Source organism: Falco naumanni, chromosome 2 (assembly GCF_017639655.2).
Source record: "Falco naumanni isolate bFalNau1 chromosome 2, bFalNau1.pat, whole genome shotgun sequence".
NCBI lineage: Eukaryota > Metazoa > Chordata > Aves > Falconiformes > Falconidae > Falco > Falco naumanni.
The window spans coordinates 65,617,501-65,628,066 of record NC_054055.1 but is presented as its reverse complement, the minus strand read 5'-3'; positions in this window follow the sequence as shown (position 1 = coordinate 65,628,066).

Below are 10,566 nucleotides of genomic sequence, written 5' to 3'. Positions count from 1 at the left end.
CGGCGGGGCGGCTATAGCAGCTCGGGGGAGGCGCCGCGGGGCCCCGCCCGCAGGCGGGAGCGGCGGAGAGGGGCTGCCTTTTGTCAGGGCCCCGTTCCTCTCCCCAGCGCCGTGCGAGCTCCCGGGGGAGGCAGCCGGAGGCCCTTTGTGTGGCGGCGCGGGGAAGGGAAGGGGGGAGAGGTGGAACAGCTCCGCGCCGGCCCGGGCCCGCCGGCCGCGCTTCCCTTAAGCACCTGTAACGCCCGGCCCGCCCCGCCGCCACTGGCGGCCTCCGCCCGGGCCAACACCAGGGGCGACCCACCTTCCCGCCCCGGGCCAACACCAGGGGCGACCCGCGGGGGCCCCCGCCTTCCCGCCCTGGGGCCTCGGCGCCTGTTGGAGCCCCGCTGAGGCGGGGCGGGCGGCACCGCCGCGCTTGGCGCCACACCCAGCCGGCCTGGTAACGGGGGGTGTGCGGTGACCTGCGGGCGGAGCCGCCCTTGTCCCTCACGGCCGCCCACAGGTACCCGCGGGGCGCGGCTGCCGGCGGCCGGGCGGGCTCCGCTGTGAGGGGCTGCGGCGCGGCCTGGTGAGTGAGGCACGGCCGCCTCGCAGCGGTGAGCCCGGCTACAAAGGACAGGTGTTCACCAGGTGGGAAGTGTTGGGGTTAGGGTCTTCGACGTGCCTTTTTCTAGGAAAAGCAGTTATTTCCAGGAAAGTAGTTACTACTTGTAGGAGTGTCGCCTCATCTTTTTGGGAAGCTATGGGGATGGCGCAGCGGTGCCATGCGGAAGTTTTGCAGCCTCGATTCTGCCGTGTCCTGGTATTTCGATGCTTGGCTTCCAGCGGTTTATTTTGCTTTTATTGGAGTGTGTATATGAAGATAATGGCACTTTTTGTGTTTGCATCTTGATCAGGTAATTGAACAGCTAGAAGTGGATTAGTTTTCCCGTTATAAAAAATAAAAAAAGCAACAAACCAACCAGCAACATGTATTTGCTTTCTTATGCAGGCATCCCCAAACAGTAAAAGCTTTGCCTATAAGCAAAATAGTGCACAGCATGTGCTTTTGTGTGCTAGAAGTATGAACATGTGGAGAACAGGCAGCGCTGAGAGGGGGCGTGCTTCGGGGGAAGCACCCAAGATGTGTGTGGGTGACCACACTGACTTTTCCAATCCCTTCTCCTCTCAGGCAGTTTCATGCTACTCTCTCAACGTCCCTGCAGCAACGCTGCTGGTTTACATTCACGATCGCCAAACCGTACATTTTGGAAACTGAATTTTTCAGGAATAGTATTCCAGGACTGAGGGCTAAGGGTGGTTACCACATATTTCTTGTTCTTTCTCGTTCTTAGGTGAGGGGCATCTGAGTTTTAGAAATGCATCAAATGACACAGGTATGCTGTGTAGACCTGTCTTCTTAATAACCTGAAATGCTCTTTCTTAAAGCCCAGTGACCCAAGGTAGTGTCAGGAAATGGCTTACAGAAACAAGGTTTCAGTATCTAGCAGCTTCTTACAGCAGCTTAACCCAAAACGCAGGTCAAACAGAACCTGAGATGCAAGTAGGTAATCAAGTCACCTTGGCAGCAACCATGCGCTGTTATCCATGAGATACCCTGTGCTGCAGTATGCCTTGGGAAAGAGTGATGCTGCGACACTTCACTGCAAAACAGGGGACTCTGCAGAGAAAAAAGTGCAGATTCAGGTAAATTGAACTTCCCCCGCCCCCCTTTCCCCCGTACCTCACAAGAATGTTTTCAGTGTTGGTTGAAAAGATCTGGTTGGCTGTCCAGGGAAAAGGGCCAATTAACAATATGAAAGAGCGGAGAGGACACCTTAATTTGGAGATACTGTCAAAAATCGCTTTGAAAGAAGAGTCTGTTAAGCACCAGGGAGACATCAATAAAATGTATAATTTAGATTTCAGTTCTGTTTTGTGTTGCAGGCACTTTTTGATCTCTGTCCTTATAGCTACCCCTATAGCATTAAACTAAACAGAGCTAGGGTTTCAGCTTAAGCCACAGCATGTGGTCATCTTCTGTACTGTTTCCTTGGTGGTGGGGTCCCCAGCATGGTTCTGTCCTAGCAAATTAGCAGTCTCTGAAGCAATTCCCAGCACAGCTTATGGGTTGGTGTGGGCCAGGGGCCATTCCCAGCAGACCGTCTGCATGCAGCTGACCTGTTTTGGGAGATAAGAGAGTTTAGTTGTGTATATGCAAGCTGTGTTGTGCCAGCTGGTTCCCATGCAAAGGGAGAGTTCCTGACCTGCTTTATTTGCTAGTAGAAACATGAGGTATTTGATTTTTGCAATCCCTGCTGTGTTCCGTGTCAAACCAGAACCTTAGGCACTGGCTGGTTTCATGACTGGTTTCAAGTAATGAGAAGTCAGACAAGAAGATCTGAGCATTTTTTTGACCAAGCAGGGTTTCTGCAGAAATCTCTGCTAAAAAGAAGATACAGTTGTGTTGGCTAGGAGTATCAGAATTTATGGAAGAAAATTCTGTCAGTATGAATAGCCTTTCTTTTGTTTCCTCAGAAATGTTATTTCTTCTGCATTCAATAAAATACATTCATGAATATAACATTGGGTTTGATCAGAACGCTATATTCCATGGTAAATACTCTTTTGTTCTTCTTCAGTGCCAAGAAGCTGTGGTGAATTTCAGCAGGGAAGCAGTTAAGTTTCAAGCAAATGTCAAGAACAGATGGCATTTAGGAGTTCTGAAGAAATTAATAAAGAAAGTAAGCCACTAGAGCAAATGCATGTTTTCATATTACAACAGCTGAAGGTGAAAGTGCGTTGGAATGAGGTTGAGGTATCTTAAGATATCCATCCTAAATAGGAGACGTAGGGTGGGTTTCCTAGGAGTTGTAAACCAACAGCTCTGGCAAAAATTGTACCATGGAATACCTCCTTCAAATGCATGTATGCTGTATTTCTGGTGTCCTGTCATTGTGAAAGTGCTATAAATATGTATGGGGGTAGTTTTGCTGATTTGTTTTTTTAAAATTTTTCAGCTCAAACAAAAGCTGGAATGAGAAAGCCCAGAAGGATCTAACAAATGCTGAGGTGCTGGACATGCTCGTCTATGGCATTGACATTGCAGAGTATGAATGGACAAACTCTGCAAGGTGTTTGAGGCTTGCTGGAGTAGCTGTGCTTTGGGACTCAGGCTGGAAAGATGGACGACTATATTCAGTGAAGGGCCTTTAGCTCAGGAGTTAACTTCTCCTGATCTGGTGCCTGTTACCAAATCTATCCAGAAGAACACTCTAGAATACATGTTTACTTTAAATTGTAAGGAGTAAGAAGAGGTACAAAAGTATCTAAATAGGGAATTGTTGTTTGTGTGCCCTGTGTGGTCTGGTGTGATTCTATGCACACGTTTCAAGCGAGGGCAGAGCCAACGATGGTGCTATAGGAAGAAGTTACTGTAGTATGAGTTGTACCCTTTTCTGCCAGTTATGAAGTCTGGAGTGGCTACAAAATGACGTTGGCTTTCAGAGAGAGATTACGTGAATTGTGTCTATGAAATATCTGAGACATTTTTTTATTCAGCAACCCGTCTAAGCCGCATCTTTTACAGAATCAAAAACTGTCTGTAATACCATAGTGATCTACTGAAAAAAAATGTAGAAAATTAAGCCTTAAAGCTGTTAGTTGGAGAAGTTCTCCAGGATATGTTAGGAATTCTGATTTTTGAAACATGAAGAGAATAAAATAGTAATGATTGTCCACGGGGAAGAGGAAATTAAAAAATATTATTTTTTTTGTACATAGGCTGACAATGATTCTCTTTTTAGTAATTATGGCAATAATTAAAACCAATGTTCATTAAAACAAAGGCAGTCTGAAAAAAATCAGTGCAATTGAGATACGTCTAATAAAGCACTGGGCTGAAAGATTTATTAGTGGCAAACAGAACGGAAATGTGATAACCTGGGAAAAGGAAGAGCCCAGATTTCAGAGAATCCTATTGGTAAGCTGCATAATGCCATGTTTTTGCAAGATGTGAGCAAAATATGTTACCAGAAAAGCTAACCTGTCTTGTTATGGCACTGTGAACACAAGCACGACTTACGGGCTCAGGGGACACTGTGCAATCATATTCTGCTTTCTAATGGTGTAAAGTATTGCCAGAAATTCCTCCTCCTCTGGTATGAAATATTTACCTTAATACAAATCCTAAGAACTCACTAAAAATAACAGCAGTCTCCCCATAAATAATAGAAAGACTCAACTTCAGGGTTATTCTATGGCTGAAAACTCAAGCTGAATGTCCTAGAAATACCAGTATAGCCCCCAGCACCTTTCAAACTATAGTAAGTTGGATTTTATCAAAAGGGTGCTGCTGAAGATTCAGCTTGTTATGGCTGGATGATCCTTTTGTGCCCACCAGAGTTCTTGAGGAAACACAGGATGATTGACATAACAAATGGGATTGTGTTGAAAGGAGCTGGCTTGCAGAGGTATCCAATGGACAAGGCACTCAAATATGTGCATTGAATAGGAAGAAAGCTAATTGGCTACAAGGAAAAAGAAATGTGCACACCAACTGCTCTTTGATGCCCTTCCTGAACTCATTTTGATCAAAAAGCAGTGTACATTGGGCTTTAAAAACCAGATGGTAGAATGGAGGGCTTCCTAAGCATGGTCACAACCTGCGTGAAGACACACAGGGTTCTGGAGATGAAGTCGTTTATTGTACATCTTCTACCATTTATTGCCATGATTCCCTGAGCTAGTCACTGGAACAAAAGTGAAGATACACTGCAGTCTTGTAAGATGAAAGAGGAATGAATAAACCAGGAAGAACATTATCGCCAGGGAATCTGCTAATAAAGGGGAATCCGTTGGTGGGACCTTCCTATTGGAAGGAACAAGGAAAACTATAGCAACAGGACCTGGGATTAAGGGAAACTGTAGTGAATGTGGAGGAGGACTTTTCATTTACATTGCTTTAGAAAGGCAGGTTAAGAACTCCGAACTTCTGAAATCCGGAAAGGGTATTTCTGTGCTTTTTCATTCTAATCAAACCAATGCTGTGTGGAAAGTACTATCAGCACAAAGCAGGCAGTGTTCGTGCAGCCGATGCTTGCCATAGTGACCCTGCGTAGCAGAGCTTCCAGAAAGGGCCTGGAAGAGCTGGGCATGGCTCTCCCTGAGCAATACAATGTCACAAATGCCTGTCACAAGACAGAACGCAGTTTCTTGCAGACATGGGGAAATCTACGGGGCAAGCATCTCCCTGCATGTTGTTTTAGCAAATACATGGGATTTCTAGCAGGTTCGCACTGGAACTGGTCGTGGAAAATCTGTCCTGTTGTTTACCTCGGTGGCTGGCACAGAATCAGACTCTTCCAACTTCTGGTGCCTGTAAAGCATATCTGATGTGTGGAGCATATGACTCTTTCCTCTCCTCACTTCCTTCCTTTCAGGGTTATAAGAGTCACACCAGGCCTCTCATTAGCAGTCCCACAGCCATTAAAGGTGTTGGGAGGACTAGGAGGTCTGCCTGTAATCCTGGGTGTGGAATACATCTAAATGGAAGGAGAAAGATTCCCTGGCTAGACACCTGGGACTCTAAAGATGCTTAGGTCCTGCAAAACCCTACAGCTTCAGGCTGCAAGATCTAGACCTTGTCAGCTAAATAAGATTAGTCCTAATCTGTGTATTGGGGACACAGCCACAAGTAACAGAAGTGTAAGTCCGTCCTGCTAATGGCTTGTGCAAGAGCCCCACATTCTACCTTTGCTATTCACATTTCAAATTTTGCATCTCTGTGTCTGTGTTGTCATAGTGATAAAAAGCACTGAGAAAATTTTGTCTTTTTTTTTCTTGGACATGGATGCAAAACGTTCTTTGCCATCTATGTTTTCTTTCCCTCCTAGTTGATTTTTTTTCAAGAGTGTAAAAAAGAACTGAAATCATTAATGGAGTTCACTGTGCTTATATTTAGTAAATACTTAATTAGTATATAATATACTAATATTATATAATATTATACATATTATATATAGTATATAATATTAGTAAATACTTATATTAGTAAATGCTTATATTAGACAGTAAATACATTTTTTATGCCTGACAAACAAATACAATACATAAGAAAGGACTTGGGCTGAACGTCAGGATTATAAATGTGTTGTAAGTACTATTTGTTGTTATTCTCAATGTACTATCCAACGGAGAGTCTTCCGCTGGCTCTAACAGGAGCTCAGGCACCTGCATTGTACACATACAGCTCTAACTCCCTGAATGTGAACCTCATGCTTGGCTTCTCGGATCGTGTTTTGATGTGGAGTTATTCAGATACACGGCTCCCACTTAATTCCTGCCTTGGCTTATGCAAGAAGAGGCAGAGAGGGAGAGGAGAGTGGAAAAGTTCCTGGGTCTAGAAACATCATGTGCTTTGACCTGCAGTATGTAAGGAAAGGATTTCAAAGTCATTCGTGCTGCTGTCAAATATTAGTAAGGAAAACTGTGTTGGTTTTGACTGCATCCAGTAGTGTGGTGGTAGAGAATAAACAGATTTGCAACCCATGAACTCTGTTAGAAGAGTGGTGTGATGTGGCAGTAACATGAAATGCCTGTGAAACAGTAATGTTGAAGACGAGTTGCAGGCAAATGTTCAAAATGCACGTTCATCAGACTGACAGGCCAATCTGTGTGAGAGGATGCCTGCGAATCACTGAAATTTATTTTTATACTACTCTAATACTTCCCCAGGTCCTGACCCAACATAGTTTAATATAACGTCTGTAGTGTCCACATACAGGTGAGAAGGCAGATCAGTGACAAGAGTACATGGGATCTACACTGCCTGACAGCAGCGGTCTGGGGTTTTTTACACAACATCCACTTTCTTCCCTAAATCAGTAGAATTCCAAACATACCGTCTTGGCTCGATACCTGGATATAAAATTATGAGAAATCAGAATTGTTAAGTGTGCATCTCTGCACACTTAAGGGCAATGCACACATAAGGGGAATGCAAATCTTCATAAACTGAAGCAGTTAAAAAGTTAATAGGGTAGTTGGATATTAACCTTATGAAAAACCTTCGAGAAACCAATTATTTACTGTTCTAAAATAGCAACAGCTCTGAAACAATGAGTGGGGGTGGAGACTTCTCGAATAAGAAGATTAGTTGCCAGTGAAATGAAGATAATCTCTCAACTTTCTGTATTTCAACAGTCATACATATTTGGAAATAAAGAGTCAGCAGATGGTTCTCATGAACTACATCTGGAAATAAAAGATACCAAAGTTGAGTACGTGAGTATTATTCAGATAGGCTAAATGGAAAGATTCATGGGCTCAGGACAGTGGCGTATTGCCCAAGGTTAGTTGAAGGATATAATCATGATTGATGCAGAACCGGATCACAATGAGGGAAATGGATCTTTAAGACCTGGATAAGAATTTCCTTTGGGAGGTATGTATGGGGGGGGTCTTCGAATTTAAATAGCCATTCCCTTTCTATGTTACCTTCAAGTCTTTGGTTATGTATGAAAACAGGTCTTTTATTTTGTCTTACAAATAAAAATCTCCCTGGAGACCCTCAAACACGAGAATAGACAGGTAATGTGTCACTCAAGCCAAAATTGTAGGATACAGGTAGTTTGCAATACTCAGTGAGTTAAAAATTCCTTTTTCCCCAATATCTTCAAATCACAACTTTTTATAGGAAAAAAAAATAATGAAAAAAGTCCCATGAGATCGTGTATACTTTTGGAGCAGCTAGCATAAACAGAGAGACTTGATTTCCAAAATATGCGGAGTCTTAGTACAGAAAAGGATGGATGAGCTTATTTTGGGTCTTAATTTGCTTAGAAAGACACCTGGGAGAATCAACAGAGCTGTATGCAGGAGGAAGGTAAGATGGAGATTATCTCCCACGTGAAATTCATCTCGTGTGTGTGTATGTATTGGGGTGTTTGTGTGCACATGTTCAAGTATTTCTTGTACAGAAGCGCCCAAGGCAGTAACCATTATGGTGGTGACCATATTGCTTCAGATCTGATGGTTTGCATGATTTGCTGAATGCTCTTCAGACACAGCGTGGAAGAGATCTCGCCCTTGTTATATTTACGGGTCTCTGCTTTGCTCAAACGTGGAAGGAATGGTTTCTCTCAGAATGAAGCATGGAGTGCTAAAATAGGCTTCTGGGGGGAAAGAGAACTACCCCAGCATGTCAGGTACTAGACAAGGAGCAAGAAAGGTGAGATTTAAAGGTATGTATCCCACTTCCTACCAGTAAAGAGAACAAGAATTGAGCAGGCACTAAGCATGAAACCCTAACCAAACTCTGTAAGACAGACAATTCTCAATTTCATACAGCTTTTTTTTTTTTTTTTTTTTTGGCATGTGCACATTTTTTTTACTTACCCAAATACGTGTGCCCAACTAACCACCTCTTAAAAGAGTACGCTCCCTTATTTTTAAGTTCTTCCTGCTGGCTGGTGGAAGCAGTTGCTGTTGTCCAAACTCCCTCAAACTCTTCATTATCACTCAGCACAGCAGACTACAAACAGCACAGCACTGGTGCGGCCTCCTCTCCAGGACTCTGTGCAGTTTTGGGCCTCACTGTATAAGAAGGATGTGAAAATAGTGGAATGTGTCCAAAGGAGAGCAACAAAGATGGTGAGAGGACTAGAGGGCATGACTTCTGAGGAGCGTCTGAACGCTACTTGGTTTGTTCAGCTTAAAGGAGCCCGAGGGGTGACACGATAGCTGTCTGCAACTGCCTCGTGAGGGGGAGCGAAAGAGAGAGGTGCCGATCTCTTCGCTCTGGTGTCTGGTGATAGGACGTGAGAGAACAGCTTGAAGCTGCATCAGGGGAAGATCAGGCTGGACGTTATTCACGGAGAGGGTGGTCAAGCACTGGAACAAGCTCCCCAGGGAAGCAGTCATGGCTCCAACCTTCCTGGCATTTGAGAAGTGTTTGGACAACTCTCTTAGATCTATGTTTTAATTTTAGGTTGCCCTGGTTGGAGTCAGTTGGCCCCTGTGATCCTTGTGGGTCCCTTCCAACTCAGGACATTCTATGATTCCATGAGTAGCTCACGTTTTACATGAGAGAGACTGGGCGTCACCTTTTGCTTTAAAACAAGGAAACAAGAGCAGAGACCTCAAAAAAAAAAAAAAAAAAAAAAAGGAGAGAGACCTCAATACTCTCAAAATGGCTATACTGTGACTTACTAAATTTAGGTCACCTGACTTAGCCAGCACTGGTACTATGATTTATAGAATCTTTCTAATTGCTGCATATTAAAAGTTCTTTGCTGTAATACCATGAATTCAACTTTTCTGTGCAGATGGCAGCAAAAGACTGTAAATAACGTACAACTACAAAGATTTCAACTAAATAATCAGCTTTAGGAGTAAAAAACTCTTTTTAAGAAAAAATGTTCTCCAAAGGTTTACCTTATGGTTGGACAGAGTATTTTAGCTGGTATGACACGTAACTAGAAGACCAAGATAATTTTCAGACGGCAGTGTGGCAGGGCAAGGGGTGAAGTTGATCAGCTTGACTGTCATTTTAGCATAAAGTGGCAATGCTGTGGATTTTTATTTCCTTGTTTGGCGGTTTTCAGAATGCAAGACAGAAGTAACTGAATAGAATACTTGTTTGGAAAAATAAAATCTCCTATTTCTAGGCTGGGAACAAATATGTAAAGCTACAGCCCACCCCACCCCCCAGGAAAAGCAGATTTTAAATTGTCCCAGAATTATCTCCAACAGCTAAGTGTTTGCAGCAAGCACCTACTATATCATACATAGACCAGCACTGCCTATGAGTAAGATCATCTTGGAGTCACACCTGTTAACGGCATTAAGTGTCCTGGACATGCACGGCCGTTGATGCGAGTACGCTGTGCAGCTGCTCTCACAAACGCCTTGTGAGGTCGGAGGGTATCAGGTAGCTGGGCATTTCCCATAAGCACACAGAAGTCCAGGGCATCCAAGGAAGGTAGATTCCAAATCATCTGCTGTGGGCTTTATCCAGGAGAATGGAGAGAAGCCTGACTCATGTTGCAATACAATCTACAGTGGAAGGATCTTCAGCGTTCTTCCTTCTGGACCAGTTCCTTTCAGCACAGTGACGCACTAACACTGCTTTGGGGCTAAACTAATACATGATTTGGACGTTCTAAGAAGAGTCACTTAAAAGCCAAGTGAATCCCAACTGCTACCGAGCTGTAACACCACGTCAGTGTTAAGCTTTGTGGTCTTGTGCCCGAAATCCCTCAGGAGGTGAGGTCTTTCGTTCTGTGGTATAGTTTTATCAGAAAAGCGAACATAGTACCTCTTCGCAGCTGGGAATAAACAATTAGACTTCAACCTAATTAATATTGACAACTTTCTCTAGCCATGCCATTTATAGTCATCTTAGAAGCAAGCTGCTCAGCACTTCCTAGAATACTACTACTAACTACTCAGTTGGAAGTATTTTCTGAAATAAAAGTCAGCATACCACTTGATGGTCTTGAACCTTGGAGCAGGATCTGTTTTCCTTCTTTTCTAAAGCTCTGTGTTTGTTAGATTGCAAGATCTAGCTTTTAAATTTGGTTAACA